Below are 14,594 nucleotides of genomic sequence, written 5' to 3'. Positions count from 1 at the left end.
TGAATTTAATAGAAAGCAATACAATAATAGAAAAATGGGTATCATTTCAATCCTACTAACAAAATAAAGAAAACATGTTATTATTACCATAAAGTGTACAGCATGAAAACAACCCCCCCCCCCCAAATTAGCAAAATTGTGATTTTCATTAAAATTTCCTCACACAAAAGATATTTTTTGGGGTTTACTATACATTTTAGGGTAACAATACATTTTAGGGAAAATATAAAAGAGTTATGGATTTTAGAAGGCAGAGAAGGAAAAAACAAAAACGCAAAAAAAAAATTGGCTGTGTCCTTAACCTCTTGGGGACCTAGCCCATTTTGACCTTAAAGACCAGGCCATTTTTTGTCACTTTAGGCATTAATAACCCTGGGATACTTTTACTTCGAAATTTGATTCAGAGACTTTTTTTGTGACATATTCTACTTTATGTTAGTGGTAAGTTTTCGTCGATACTTGAAAAATGTGAAAATGTCAGGAAAAATTTGAAAATTTAGCATTTTGCTAACTTTGAAACTCTCTGCTTGTAAGAAAAATGGACATGCCAAATAAATATTATATTGATTCAGATGTACAATATGTCTACTTTATGTTGTCATCATAAAGTTGACATGTTTTTAAATTTTTGAAGACATTAAAGGACTTCAACGTATAGCAGCACATTTTCCAATTATTCACGAAAATTTTAATTTTTCAAGGACCATTTCAGTTTTGAAGTGAATTTCAGGGTCTTTCTGTTAGAAATCCACCATGATGAACCCAGTTTTATAAAAACTGCACCCCTCAAAGTATTAAAGATTACATTCAGAAAGTTTGTTAACCCTTTAGGTTTTTCACAGGAATAGCAGTAAAGTGGAGAAGAAAATTCAAAATCCCCATTTTTTTTACACTAACATGCTCTTGTAGCCCCATTTTATTTTACTTTTTACAAGGGGTAAAAAGGAGAACAAGCCCCCCCCCCCCCCAAAAAAAAAAAATTCTTTCGAGTAAGGAGATACCTATATGTGGATGTAAAGTGCCCTTTGGGTGCAGTAGAGGGCTCAGAAGGGAAGGAGCGACAATGGGCTTTTGGAAAAGGAATTTTGCTGAAATTGTGCCATGGTGCCAGGAAGAAAAAGAAAAAATCCACATGGCACACTATTTCGGAAACGACACCCCTGAAGGAACGTAACAAGTGGTACAGTGAGCCTTAACAACCCACAGGTGATTGACGAATATTCGTTAAAGTGGGGCGTGAAATTAAAAAAAAAAATTTTTTTCACTATAATGCTGTTACCATAAAATTTTCATTTTCTCAAGGAATAATAGGAGAAAAAGCCCCTCAAAATTTGTAACACCATTTCTTCTGAGTATGAAAATACCCCATATGTGGATGTAAAGTGCTTTGCGGGCGCAGTACAGGGCTCAGAAAAGAAATCGTGCCATTGGGCTTTTGGAGAGTGAATTTGGTTGGAATGGAAGTCAGAGGCCATGTGCATTTACAAAGCCTTCATGGTGCCAGAACAGTGGGAACCCCCACGTTACCTTATTTTGAAAGCTACACCCCCCAAGGAATGCAATAAGGGTTGTAGTGAGCAATTACACCCCACTGACTTTTGACAGATCTTTGGAACAGTGGGCCGCGCAAATGAAAAATAAAATTTTTCATTTTCACGGACCATTGTTCAAAATATCTGTCAAACACCTGTGGGGTGTAAATGCTCACTGTACCTTGTTACATTCCATGAGGCATGCAGTTTCCAAAATGGGGTCACATGTGGGGTTTTCCACTGTTCTTGCAGCAAGGGGGCTTTGTAAACGCACATGGCCTTTACTTCCAGCCAAATTCTCTCTCCAAAAAACAAATTTAGCTCCTTCTCTTCAGAGCATTGTAGTGCGCCCGCAGAGCACTTTATATCCACATATGGGGTATTTTCCTTACTCAGAAGAAATGGTGTTACAAATTTTAAGGGCCTTTTTCTCCTATCATACCTTATGAAAATCAAAAATTTGGGGTAACACCAGCATTTTAGAGAAAACATAATTTTTCATTTTCACGTCCAACTTTAAAGAAAATTTGTCAAACACCTGTGGGGTATTAAGGCTTACTGCACCCTTTATTATGTTCCTTGAGGGGTTTAGTTTCCAAAATGGTCACATGTGGGTGTTTTTTTTATTTTTGTGTTTATGTCAGAACGGCTGCCACCCCTGTGCAAATCACCAATTTAGTCCTCAAATGTACATTGTGCGCTCTCACTCCTGAGCCCTGTTGTGAACACTTCACGTCCACATATGGGGTATTTCCGTACTCAGGAAAAATTACATTACAAATTTAGTTTTTTTATTTTCTCCTTCTACCTCCTGTATAAATGTACAGTATGGGGCAACACCAGCATGTTAGTGTAAATTTTTTTTTATTTTTTTACACTAACATGCTGGTGTAGCCCCCAACTTTTCCTTTTTATAAGGGGTAAATTGAGAAAAAGCCCCCCAAAATTTGTAATGCAATTTCACCCAAGTACGGAAATACCCCATATGTGGCCCCAAACTGTTGCCTTAAAATACTACAGGGCGCCACAGTGAGAGCGCCATGCGCATTTTGAGGCCTAGATTAGGGATTTGCATGGGGCAGAACCAGAAGCAAGCATGGCGTTTGCCTCCTCTACCAAAAATACCCTACAGCAGTGTTTTCCAAACAGGGTGCCTCCAGCTGTTGCAAAACTCCCAGCATGCCTGGACAGTCAATGGCTGCCCAGCAATGCTGTGAGTTGTTTTGCAACAGATGGAGGCTCTGTTTAAGAAACAGTGCCGTCTGACACATTTAAAATTTTTATTGGGAGGGGGAGAGTAAATGTGTAAGGGTGTGTGTATATGTAGTGTTTTGCTCTTTATTTCATGTAAGTGTAGTATAGTGTTTTTAGGGTACATGCACATGGGCAGGGGTTCAGAGAGAGTTTCCCACTGGGAGTTTGACGGCAGAAAACTTGCCGCAGCTCAAAGTCAAATGGGGAAACTCACTGTAAACCCCACTGTGTGAAGGTACTTTTTAATTATTATTATTCTTTTTTTTTTTTGGGGGGGGGGGGGGGGACCATGCATGCTGTGAGTTGTAGTTTTGCCACAGCTGGAGGCACACTGGTGGGGAAACACAGAGTTAGCTAACAGACTAATTCAGTGTTTACCTACCAGTGTGCCTCCTGTTGTTGCAGAACTACAACTCCCAGTATGTATGGTCTGTCGTTGCATGCTGGGAGTTGTAGTTTTTCAACAACTGGAGGCGCACAGGTAGGTTCTGTCACCTAACTCAGTGTTTTCCGACCAGTGTGTCTCCAGCTGTTGCAAAACTACAACTCCCAGCATGTACTGACAGCCGAAGGGCATACTGAGAGTTGTAATTATGCAACAGCTGGAGACACACAACTACAACTCCCAGCATGCCCAGACAGCCGTTTGCTGTCCGTGCATGCTGGGAGTTGTAGTTATGCAAGATCTGGAGGGCCACAGCTTAGAGACCACTGCACAGTGATCTCTAAACTGTGGCCCTCCAGATCTTGCAAAACTACAAATCCCAGCATGCCCAGACAGCAAACGGCTGTTGGGGCATGCTGGGAGTTTTAGTTTTGCAAGATCTGGAGGGCCACAGTTTAGAGATCACTGTGCAGTGGTCTCTAAACGGTGGTCCTCCAAAAGGCAGACACTGACCTGAATATCGCCGCCAGCTGCCGCCGAATTGACTGCCTCCCACTGCGCTCCTGCAGGCAGATGAGCTGCATGCCACCGTTCCTCAGCTCTGCCCAGAGTTCCATGGGGGGGGCAGAGTGGGGGAAATGAACTTTAACCCCCCCATCTGCTATTGGTCAGTCCTGACCGACCAATCACAGGGGATAAGAAGAGGTGGCACCCCGGCCACCTCACTCCTATTCTTCAAGGTGATTGGTGCCGTCTCAGACAAAGACCCGATTGGCCTGTAAAAAACGTGATCCTTTTATGGGGGTTCTCAGGACCCTGCTAGGTGATGTGCGGGGATGGCTGTTGATAGATATCAGCAGTCATCCCGTTCCGGTCACCGCATGGCAAGCGGAAGTGACCGGAAAAGCCAAGGGCATACAGGTACGCCCTTGGTCCTTAAGTACCTGTGCGCCCTTGTTCCCAACAAGTTAAGGGGTTAATGTGACCTATAACATAAACAATTTAATTGCAAAACAAACTAAAAATTTTAGGGAGAAGGGAAAAAAATTTACTATAACCTGGTTACATAAGTGGGCACACCTACACCCTTAAAGGAAATCTGTCACCAGTGTCACCTGCACTAACCTGTTGCTACCGATACAAATAGCGCAGGTGACACTGGTGACAACGGTACTCACCTTGTCCCGTTCCTTGGCAGGGATATTTGGTAATTTTGGCTGTAAGCTCCAGTTCCGGGCACCCAGCTTGGGGCATGGGCGGAACTTAGTGACGTCACCACTGCTGCGAGACCCAGCAGAGAGCAGCAGCTTGGGGCATGGGCGGGGCTTAGTGACGTCCCTGCTGCTGCTCCTTGCTGGGTCCCGCTGCTAGAGAACATCAGCGGTGACGTCACTAAGCTCCACCCGTGCCCCAAGCCGGGTGCCAGGAGCTGGAGCTAACGGCCAAGATTACCAGAGATCCCCACCACGGAATGGGACAAGGCGAGTACCGTTGTCATCAGTGTCACCTGCACTATCTGCCGGTACCTACAGGTTTGTGCAGGTGACACTGGTGACAGATTTCCTTTAAACTAATACTTTGTTAAAGCATCTTTTGATTTTATTACAGCAATTAGTCTTTTTGGTTAGCGGTGTATTAGTTTAGTACATCTTGAAGTGGCAATATATGCCCACTCTTTGCAAAAGTGCTGCTAATCTGTCAGATTGCCAGGACATCTCCTGTGCACACCCTTTTTCAGAACACTCCACACGTTTAATTTCATTATGGTCTGGGCTTCTAAAACATAAATCTTTTTCTGGTGAAGCCATGCTTTTGTGGATTTGGATAAGTTCTTTGTGTCATTGATGTGCTGAAAGGTGAACTTCCTCTTCAGCTTTCGAATGGACCCCAAAAGGTTTTGTGCCAAAATCGACTGGTATTTTGAACTGTTTATAACTCCCTCCACTCTGACTAAGGTCCTGATTCAAGGTTTAAGAAAAACAGTCCAAAAGCATGATGCTGCCACCACCATGCTTTACTGTGGGTATGGTGTTCTTTAGGTGATAGGCAGTGTTGTTTTTGCACCAAACATAACTTTGGAATTATGGCCAAATGTTACGCTAGCCATCCCAGAGACGTTTTGTCAGACCATGCTGACTTTATCAAGGGAGTCCAGCTAATTTAGTCCTCAGCTAGCAGCTATGTGATATTTTAGTGACTCAATATACATCAGGACGTATAGACCAGTTCATCTGAGCATAGGCTGTGTTTTTAAAGCACCAAACAATTCTTTGTCTCATTATTTTAAAGTGATCTAATAAGTATGCATACGCCCGTGGGAATTCCGGTCCCCGCCGCTAGCTGGTTGGGGACCGGACTGGGATGCCTGCTGAAATCATTCAGCAGGCATCCCGGCACATTGCCCAGGGGGGTCCTGAGACCCCCCCCCCCCCCCCCCCATGTCGGCGATCGCAGAAAATCGCATGCCAATTCAGACATGCGATTTTCTGCTATTCCGGGCTGATCGGGTCTCTGGTGACCCGATCACCCGGAAAATAGGGATGATCGTAGCTGTCAGTGACAGCCCCGATCATCCTGAGGGCTAGGAGTGAGGTCGCAATGCTGCGATCTCCTCCGATCCCCTGCCATTGGTCAGAACTGATTCTGACCAATGGCAGCGCAGGACAGTGGGTTGCCATGGCAACCCCCGTTCTGCCCACCCCTAGATGTCTTGGGGAGAAGATGGAGGCCGGTACCTGGAGAAGAAGATGCGTCGCTGGAGACAGGCACAGGTAGGGAAACGACGGTGGGGGGGAATGAAAGTGAAAGTAAAGTGATCTTTACTGTGGCAACCACTAGGAAGGCCAAACTGCAATGGGAGTTGTAGTTTTGCAACATCTGGAGGGTCACAGTTTGGAGACCACTGTTACAGTGGTGCCCAAACGGTAGCCCTCCAGATGTTGCCAAACTATTACTCTCAGCATGCCTAGACTGCCCAGGCATGCTGGGAGTTGTAGTTCTGTAACATCTGTAACATAGATGCCCATGACAAGGGACTAATTCAACCACTGTTAATATAAGTCAGACCACACAGAATACTGTGTACAGTACTGGGCACCAGTGTACAAGAAAGATAGTGGAGCTGGAGAGGGTTCAAAGACGGGCAACCAGGGTAATACGGGGAATGGGAGGACTACAGTACCCAGAAAGATTTTCAGAATTAGGGTTATTTAGTATAGAAAAAAGAAGGCTTAGGGGCGACCTAATAACTATGTATAAATATATCAGGGGGCAGTACAGAGATCTCTTCCATGATCTATTTATACCCAGGACTGTATCCATAACAAAGGCGGCATCCTCTGCATCTTGAGGAAAGATTTATACACCTGCAGTGATGGGGGTTCTTTACTGTAAGAGCTTTGAGACTATGGAACTGTCGGCCAGAGGAGGTAGTCATGGTGAACTCTGAAAGAGTTCATAAGGGGTCTGGATGCATTTTTGGAGAGTAATAACATTGCTGGTTATGTATACTAGATTTATAGGGACAGAACTTTGATCCAGGGATTTATGCCATATTTGGAGTCGGGAAGGAATTTTTACCTCTAAGATGAGGTTTTTGCCTTCCTCTGGATCAGCTCAGTAGGGACTCATTAAAGATATAGGTTGAACTTGATGGACTCTGGTCTTTTTTCAACTTTATGAACTATGTTACTATGTTACTTTAACTATGGAAGACAGAATGGGGGGGGGGGGGAAGAATACAGGAACTCCCATTGTAGGATTTCTAATGAATTAATTGGTGAATTCTTCGGTAAATTAAGTATTTGGTCACCTACACACAAGAAAGTTTGCTGGCTCTCACAGACCTGTAACAACTTCTTTAACAGTCTCCTCTGTCCTACACTTGTTACCTATATTAACGGCACCTGTTTGAGCTTGTTATCAGTATAAAAGACACCTGTCCACAACCTCAAACAGTCACACTCAACTCCAAAACCAAAGAGCTGTCGAAGGACACCAGAAAAAATTGTAGACCTGCACCAGTCCGTGAAGACTGAATCTGCAATAGGCAAGCAGCTTGTTGTGAAGAGATCAATTGTGGGAGCAATTCTTAGAAAATGGAAGACATACAAAACCACTGATAATCTCCCTCAATCTGGGGCTCCACGCAAGATCTCACCCTGTGGTGTCAAAATTATCACAAGAACGGTGGTTAAAAATCCCAGTGCCACACGGGGGGGATCTAGTGAATGACCTGCAGAGAGCTGGGACCAAAGTAACAAAGACTATCTTTAGCAACACTCACCATAACTGGTATAGACCAGTATATGGAGGGTAGCAAAGAAGAGGGGGGAGAGAGGGGAAGAAGGGGGAGGGGAAGGGGGGAAGGAAAAATTGAAGAGATAATAGGGAGAAGGGGGGGGGGGGGGGGAGAGAGAGAGGGGGAGGGTTGGAGTGTATTGGAATATTACTTAATCCTTTATCAGTTTTAGCTTTCTTTCTCTTTTTTCCTCTCTTTTATTCCTTCTTTTCTTTTTTTACAACATTTTTCACTACTTTTCTTTTTTCCTTTTTTAGATGGATGGATCTCTCTCTCCTATAGTTCTCCACTCATCCGCAGAGAACAACCCATCTCTCCACGTCCTCCCATCTCCATAGGTAAGTATTATGGTGCACTGTTTGCATATTCCATTAGTATTTTATGTTACCCTATTTTTTGATAGATACGGTATATGGTCTTAGATTAGATAATATTTATTTAAATCCAATGTGGCCTATATTGGTATATAGATACCTATGTTAATTGGCTATAAGTTTGATTTTGACTCGACATATGCTCACTGTGTAGATAGTTGTAACTTCTATTTGAGTGTTTTTGATAATCATAATATACTCTTGAATGATAGGCAGGCTTCTTTAGAGAAAGGCCGAAAAGGTAAACCCTTCATTCAGTCCCTGTTGGCTAAGGGTTTTTAATCTATATATCCATGTTGCCTCCTCTCTCAACAGTTTTTTATCTAGGTTTCCTCCTCTTGGACCCAGGCGGGGTTTAAGAAAACCCCAAAACTTTAAATTTGACATATCTCCCCTGTGTATTTCACGAATGTGTCTTGCTAGAGGGGTATCTACACCTGTTCTAATTGTGCTAAGGTGTTGGGATATTCTCCTCCTTAGCTGTTGTGTGGTCTTGCCCACATACATCTTTGGGCACCCACATTCTGCGATATAGATTACTCCGGTGGTCTGACAATTTATGAATTCTCGAATTTCATATTTACGTCCATCTGTGATGTTAACAAATTCTTTTTTCTTTGGCATAAACCTGCAGAAATTACATCCTCCACATGGATGGGATCCTTTTACCTTTGATTTTAACCACATTGTGTCTGTTTTCTCTTCTTTATAGTGACTATGCACCAGACACTCTCTGACATTTCTACCTCTGCGATAGGTCACACTTGGTCTTTCGGTAAGTACTTCTTTAAGATCACTATCCTCCAAAAGGATCGGCCAGTACTTTTTTAGGATCTCTAGAACCTGCTTGTTGCACTGGTCAAAGGTTCCTATACATCTCACCAGGCGTGGTTGTTCATCAATTTTTTTCTCTCTCAGTAGTTCTCCCCTTGGGGTGTCCCTAGCTCTCGCAAAAACACGGTGTAGAGTCTTTTTCGGATGACCTCTGGCTAAAAAGCGATGATATAGGAGTTTGCTCTCCTCCAAAAAAGTAGCTTCATTTGAACAATTACGTTTGGCTCTGAGATATTGGCTTATAGGTATGCCATTTTTGAGAGGTCTCGGGTGGAAGCTTTTCCAATTGAGAAAGCTATTAGTAGATGTGGTTTTTCTAAATACTTTGGTCTGTATGCTGCCTCCAGGCTCGAAAGAGATCTCTAAATCCTGAAAGGATAAAGAGTTGGACTTAATTTCTGATGTGAAGTGCATTCCAATCTTATTGTTGTTCAGGCTATTTACAAACTTATTAAATAGAGTGATAGTGCTATCCCAAAACAAAATGACATCATCTATATATCGCCCCCAAAATAATATGTGCTTCGTGAATTCCTCGTGCTCATCTGAAAATACTATTGTGTCCTCCCACCACCCTAAAAATAAATTTGCAAAATTCGGTGCACATACTGTGCACATTGCTGTGCCTTTGTGCTGTAAATAAAAGTGACCATCAAATGTGAAGTAATTATGTGTCAGTAGGAAGTAAAGAAGAGTGGTGACAAATTTATTGTGCTCTGTGAATTGTGTACCTCTAGTGTTGAGAAAGTGCTCTACTGCCTTTATTCCCAATTTATGTTCAATATTAGTGTACAAGGCCTCTACATCAAGGCTCGCAACAAATGTGCCCGGTGGGAATGTGATCTCTTCAAGCCGGGAGACAGCATCTCTGATATCTTTTATGTATGAGGGCAAGGAAGCCACAAAGGGTGATAGGATTTGATCTACATATGAACTGATTCCTTCTGTTAGGTTGTCATTTCCCGATACTATCGGGCGTCCTGGAATTGGGTCCTTTTGTTTGTGAATTTTGGGCAACGCATAAAACGTTGCCATAGTGGGTTTTAAATTCAACATTGCCTTATATTCCTCTTCTGTAATCATGCCCTTCGATTTCCCATCCAGCAGGATGTTTTTCAGTTCTGTGACATACTTGTTTGTGGGGTTTAGATCTAGTCTCTTATAGGTGCTTTTATCTTCCAGCAATCTTAACACCATATTTTTATAATCGTCTCTCATCATGATTACTATGTTGCCCCCCTTATCGGAGGGCTTGATGACTATTTGATCATTTTTTTCTAATTCTTGAAGAGCTTGGTTTTCATTTTTGGTAAGATTATTATTATGTCTACTAGGTGTTACTTTTTCGATTTCTGAACACACCATTTTGACGAAGGTGTCTATGTTATTAAATTGACTAAATGTTGGTGTTGTTTTACACTTAGGTTTTAAGGTGGAGAAAGGTGGAAGCTCCACAGATCTGACTCCCGTCTCATTCTCCTCCAGAAGATCCGTCAGGTCAGTAATCACTTGTTCATCTCTCCTTCTATTTTCACCCCAATTACTAGAATTATTTTTATGTACTTTATGCAAGGCAAGCTTTCTCGCAAAGAGGTTAATATCTTTGGCCCATATAAAAGGGTTAAATTTGGGGGGCGGGGTGAAGGATAACCCCTTATGTAAGATTGACTCCTGGTCTGATGTTAACTGTATCTTTGAGAGGTTACATATCTGCATTTGTCCATCAGTCCCTAAGTGGGTCTGGGGTGTAGTGGGTTTTGTAAGTATCCCCACTTCTCCCTGTCTCTGAGTTGGATGCCTCCTCCTAAAAAAATGGGGTTGTTGTTGATTTGTTCCCCCTCCAGGTTGTATATGTGGATGGGCCACCGCAACTGATTGTTGAGTTTTAGGTATTAGTTGCGGTACAGAGGAGTAGGATGCCAAGGATGTATCCTGCAAATTTCCAGTATTTTGTGCTATTGTCTGAGATCCTGGATTTTGTGTCCATATCTGCTGTTGTTGATAATTAGGATTCGTATAGTTATACTGATTCGAAGTGCTTCTCTGTTGGTTATATAGGTTATGTTGTTGAGCTCCAGCACCTTGGCCTCTATTTGTCTGACTCCTATTTGGCCTTCTGTACCCGTATTTACGTTTGTTTTTTGCCTTATATCTCTCAGTGTTGGGGTGGGCACCCTTACTGCCTGACTGATCGTCTGATTCAGATATTTCTGATTCAGATATGTCAGTATATTTATTGTACTGATTGTAGATGTTTTCTGTACCTCTTACGTATTTCCGATGTTTACGTTCTTTAAGCTCAGATTGAAAGCTCTCGATATGTTTTTGTAATTGTTGTTCTAGATTGTTGAATTCAGTTAGTGATTTGAAGACCTTTATCTCTTCTATCTGTTCCTCCAATTGCTTGGTAACCTCACCAAAGATCTTTTTTTCATATGTGACCAAATAGTCAAGCATACGAAGTGAGTTTTCTGTCAGGAGCTGTTGCCAGCCTTTAATAAACTCTAGATCCTCTTGATGTGAGTTAGGAGTAATATTTATCCTCAGTCCCCTGTATACTATTTTTTGTTGCAGGTACGTCTCTAAGCTAGCAATCTCCCACCATGAGCGTAGATACTTCTTGTATGTTTTTTGTAGATTGCGAAAGGCGGAGTTTATGTCAATTTGCTTTAATGGCAGCTCATTTGCTGAGAAAACGTGCTGCGCCTGATTCTGGATTTAGTTTTCCAGATAGAAAACCTGCCATCACTTATGTTGGCTATTTCGCCTGGTCTGTTAACATGAGGGGATTAACCTCTATTCACATTCACCATAACTGGTATAGACCAGTATATGGAGGGTAGCATTTGTTTATTTAATTCCCTATAGATTCCCTTTTGGGAATCCAAAAATAACCCTTGTTTCCCATATACTACTTAACTTGTTAAAATTCCATATACTTTATTAAGTTCTACACACTATTTAAAAACAAATAGCACTGTTTCCTCTATTTGCTATTTTGATGAGATAATTTGCTTGCGCAGATGTCTCTGCTGGTGATGATGTGTTTGTATTTAAGCAACCCCGTGTGCCTGCAGGTCACACTCACTAGATTGCAAGGAACAGCAGTGCTAGGATTGTTAAAAACTCCACTCTGCCCCCCTCAAATAAACAAATGCTACCCTCCATATACTGGTCTATACCAGTTATGGTGAATGTGAATAGAGGTTAATCCCCTCATGTTAACAGACCAGGCGAAAAAGCCAACATAAGTGATGGCAGGTTTTCTATCTGGAAAACTAAATCCAGAATCAGGCGCAGCACGTTTTCTCAGCAAATGAGCTGCCATTAAACCAAATTGACATAAACTCTGCCTTTCGCAATCTACAAAAAACAGACAAGAAGTATCTACGCTCATGGTGGGAGATTGCTAGCTTAGAGACGTACCTGCAACAAAAAATAGTATACAGGGGACTGAGGATAAATATTACGCCTAACTCACATCAAGAGGATCTAGAGTTTATTAAAGGCTGGCAACAGCTCCTGACAGAAAACTCACTTCGTATGCTTGACTATTTGGTCACATATGAAAAAAAGATCTTTGGTGAGGTTACCAAGCAATTGGAGGAACAGATAGAAGAGATAAAGGTCTTCAAATCACAAACTGAATTCAACAATCTAGAACAACAATTACAAAAACATATCGAGAGCTTTCAATCTGAGCTTAAAGAACGTAAACATCGGAAATACGTAAGAGACAAAAAAGATTTTGAGACAGGATTGATATACATAAAAAGAGGTACAGAAAACATCTACAATCAGTACAATAAATATACTGACATATCTGAATCAGAAATATCTGAATCAGACGATCAGTCAGGCAGTAAGGGTGCCCACCCCAACACTGAGAGATATAAGGCAAAAAACAAACGTAAATACGGGTACAGAAGGCCAAATAGGAGTCAGACAAATAGAGGCCAAGGTGCTGGAGCTCAACAACATAACCTATATAACCAACAGAGAAGCACTTCGAATCAGTATAACTATACGAATCCTAATTATCAACAACAGCAGATATGGACACAAAATCCAGGATCTCAGACAATAGCACAAAATACTGGAAATTTGCAGGATACATCCTTGGCATCCTACTCCTCTGTACCGCAACTAATACCTCAAACTCAACAATCAGTGGCGGTGGCCCATCCACATATACAACCTGGAGGGGGAACAAATCAACAACAACCCCATTTTTTAGGAGGAGGCATCCAACTCAGAGACAGGGAGAAGTGGGGATACTTACAAAACCCACTACACCCCAGACCCACTTAGGGACTGATGGACAAATGCAGATATGTAACCTCTCAAAGATACAGTTAACATCAGACCAGGAGTCAATCTTACGTAAGGGGTTATCCTTCACCCCGACCCCCAAATTTAACCCTTTTATATGGGCCAAAGATATTAACCTCTTTGCGAGAAAGCTCGCCTTCCATAAAGTACATAAAAATAATTCTAGTAATTGGGGTGAAAATAGAAGGAGAGATGAACAAGTGATTACTGACCTGACGGATCTTCTGGAGGAGAATGAGATGGGAGTCAGATCTGTGGAGCTTCCACCTTTCTCCACCTTAAAACCTAAGTGTAAAACAACACCAACATTTAGTCAATTTAATAACAGACACCTTCGTCAAAATGGTGTGTTCAGAAATCGAAAAAGTAACACCTAGTAGACATAATAATAATCTTACCAAAAATGAAAACCAAGCTCTTCAAGAATTAGAAAAAAATGATCAAATAGTCATCAAGCCCTCCGATAAGGGGGGCAACATAGTAATCATGATGAGAGACGATTATAAAAATATGGTGTTAAGATTGCTGGAAGACCAAAGCACCTATAAGAGACTAGATCCAAACCCCACAAACAAGTATGTCACAGAACTGAAAAACATCCTGCTGGATGGGAAATCGAAGGGCATGATTACAGAAGAGGAATATAAGGCAATGTTGAATTTAAAACCCACTATGGCAACGTTTTATGCGTTGCCCAAAATTCACAAACAAAAGGACCCAATTCCAGGACGCCCGATAGTATCGGGAAATGACAACCTAACAGAAGGAATCAGTTCATATGTAGATCAAATCCTATCACCCTTTGTGGCTTCCTTGTCCTCATACATAAAAGATACCAGAGATGCTGTCTCCCGGCTCGAAGAGATCACATTCCCACCGGGCACATTTGTTGTGAGCCTTGATGTAGAGGCCTTGTACACTACTATTGAACATAAATTGGGAATAAAGGCAGTAGAGCACTTTCTCAACACTAGAGGTACACAATTCACAGAGCACAATAAATTTGTCACCACTCTTCTTTACTTCCTACTGACACATAATTACTTCACATTTGATGGTCACTTTTATTTACAGCACAAAGGCACAGCAAAGGGCACTGTATGTGCACCGAATTTAGCAAATTTATTTTTAGGGTGGTGGGAGGACACAATAGTATTTTCAGATGAGCACGAGGAATTCACGAAGCACATATTATTTTGGGGGCGATATATAGATGATGTCATTTTGTTTTGGGATAGCACTATCACTCTATTTAATAAGTTTGTAAATAGCCTGAACAACAATAAGATTGGAATGCACTTCACATCAGAAATTAAGTCCAACTCTTTATCTTTTCTGGATTTAGAGATCTCTTTCGAGCCTGGAGGCAGCATACAGACCAAAGTATTTAGAAAAACCACATCTACTAATAGCTTTCTCAATTGGAAAAGCTTCCATCCGAGACCTCTCAAAAATGGCATACCTATAGGCCAATATCTCAGAGCCAAAAGTAATTGTTCAAATGAAGCTACTTTTTTGGAAGAGAGCACACTCCTATATCATCGCTTTTTAGCCAGAGGTTATCCGAAAAAGACTCTACACCG

At 41.8% G+C, this 14,594-nt stretch overlaps 1 protein-coding gene across 11 annotated transcripts in view; it reads right to left on the bottom strand.

Moving 5' to 3' along the window:
- The window catches only part of LLGL2 (LLGL scribble cell polarity complex component 2), a 578,766-nt gene that overhangs the window by 250,612 nt on the left and 313,560 nt on the right, over positions 1–14,594 (bottom strand). The gene's annotated exons all lie outside the window — the stretch shown is intronic.

Source organism: Hyla sarda, chromosome 13, assembly GCF_029499605.1.
Source record: "Hyla sarda isolate aHylSar1 chromosome 13, aHylSar1.hap1, whole genome shotgun sequence".
Classification (NCBI taxonomy): domain Eukaryota; kingdom Metazoa; phylum Chordata; class Amphibia; order Anura; family Hylidae; genus Hyla; species Hyla sarda.
Note: the sequence above shows the minus strand (reverse complement) of the source record. Positions and strands in the feature narration are given on the sequence as shown.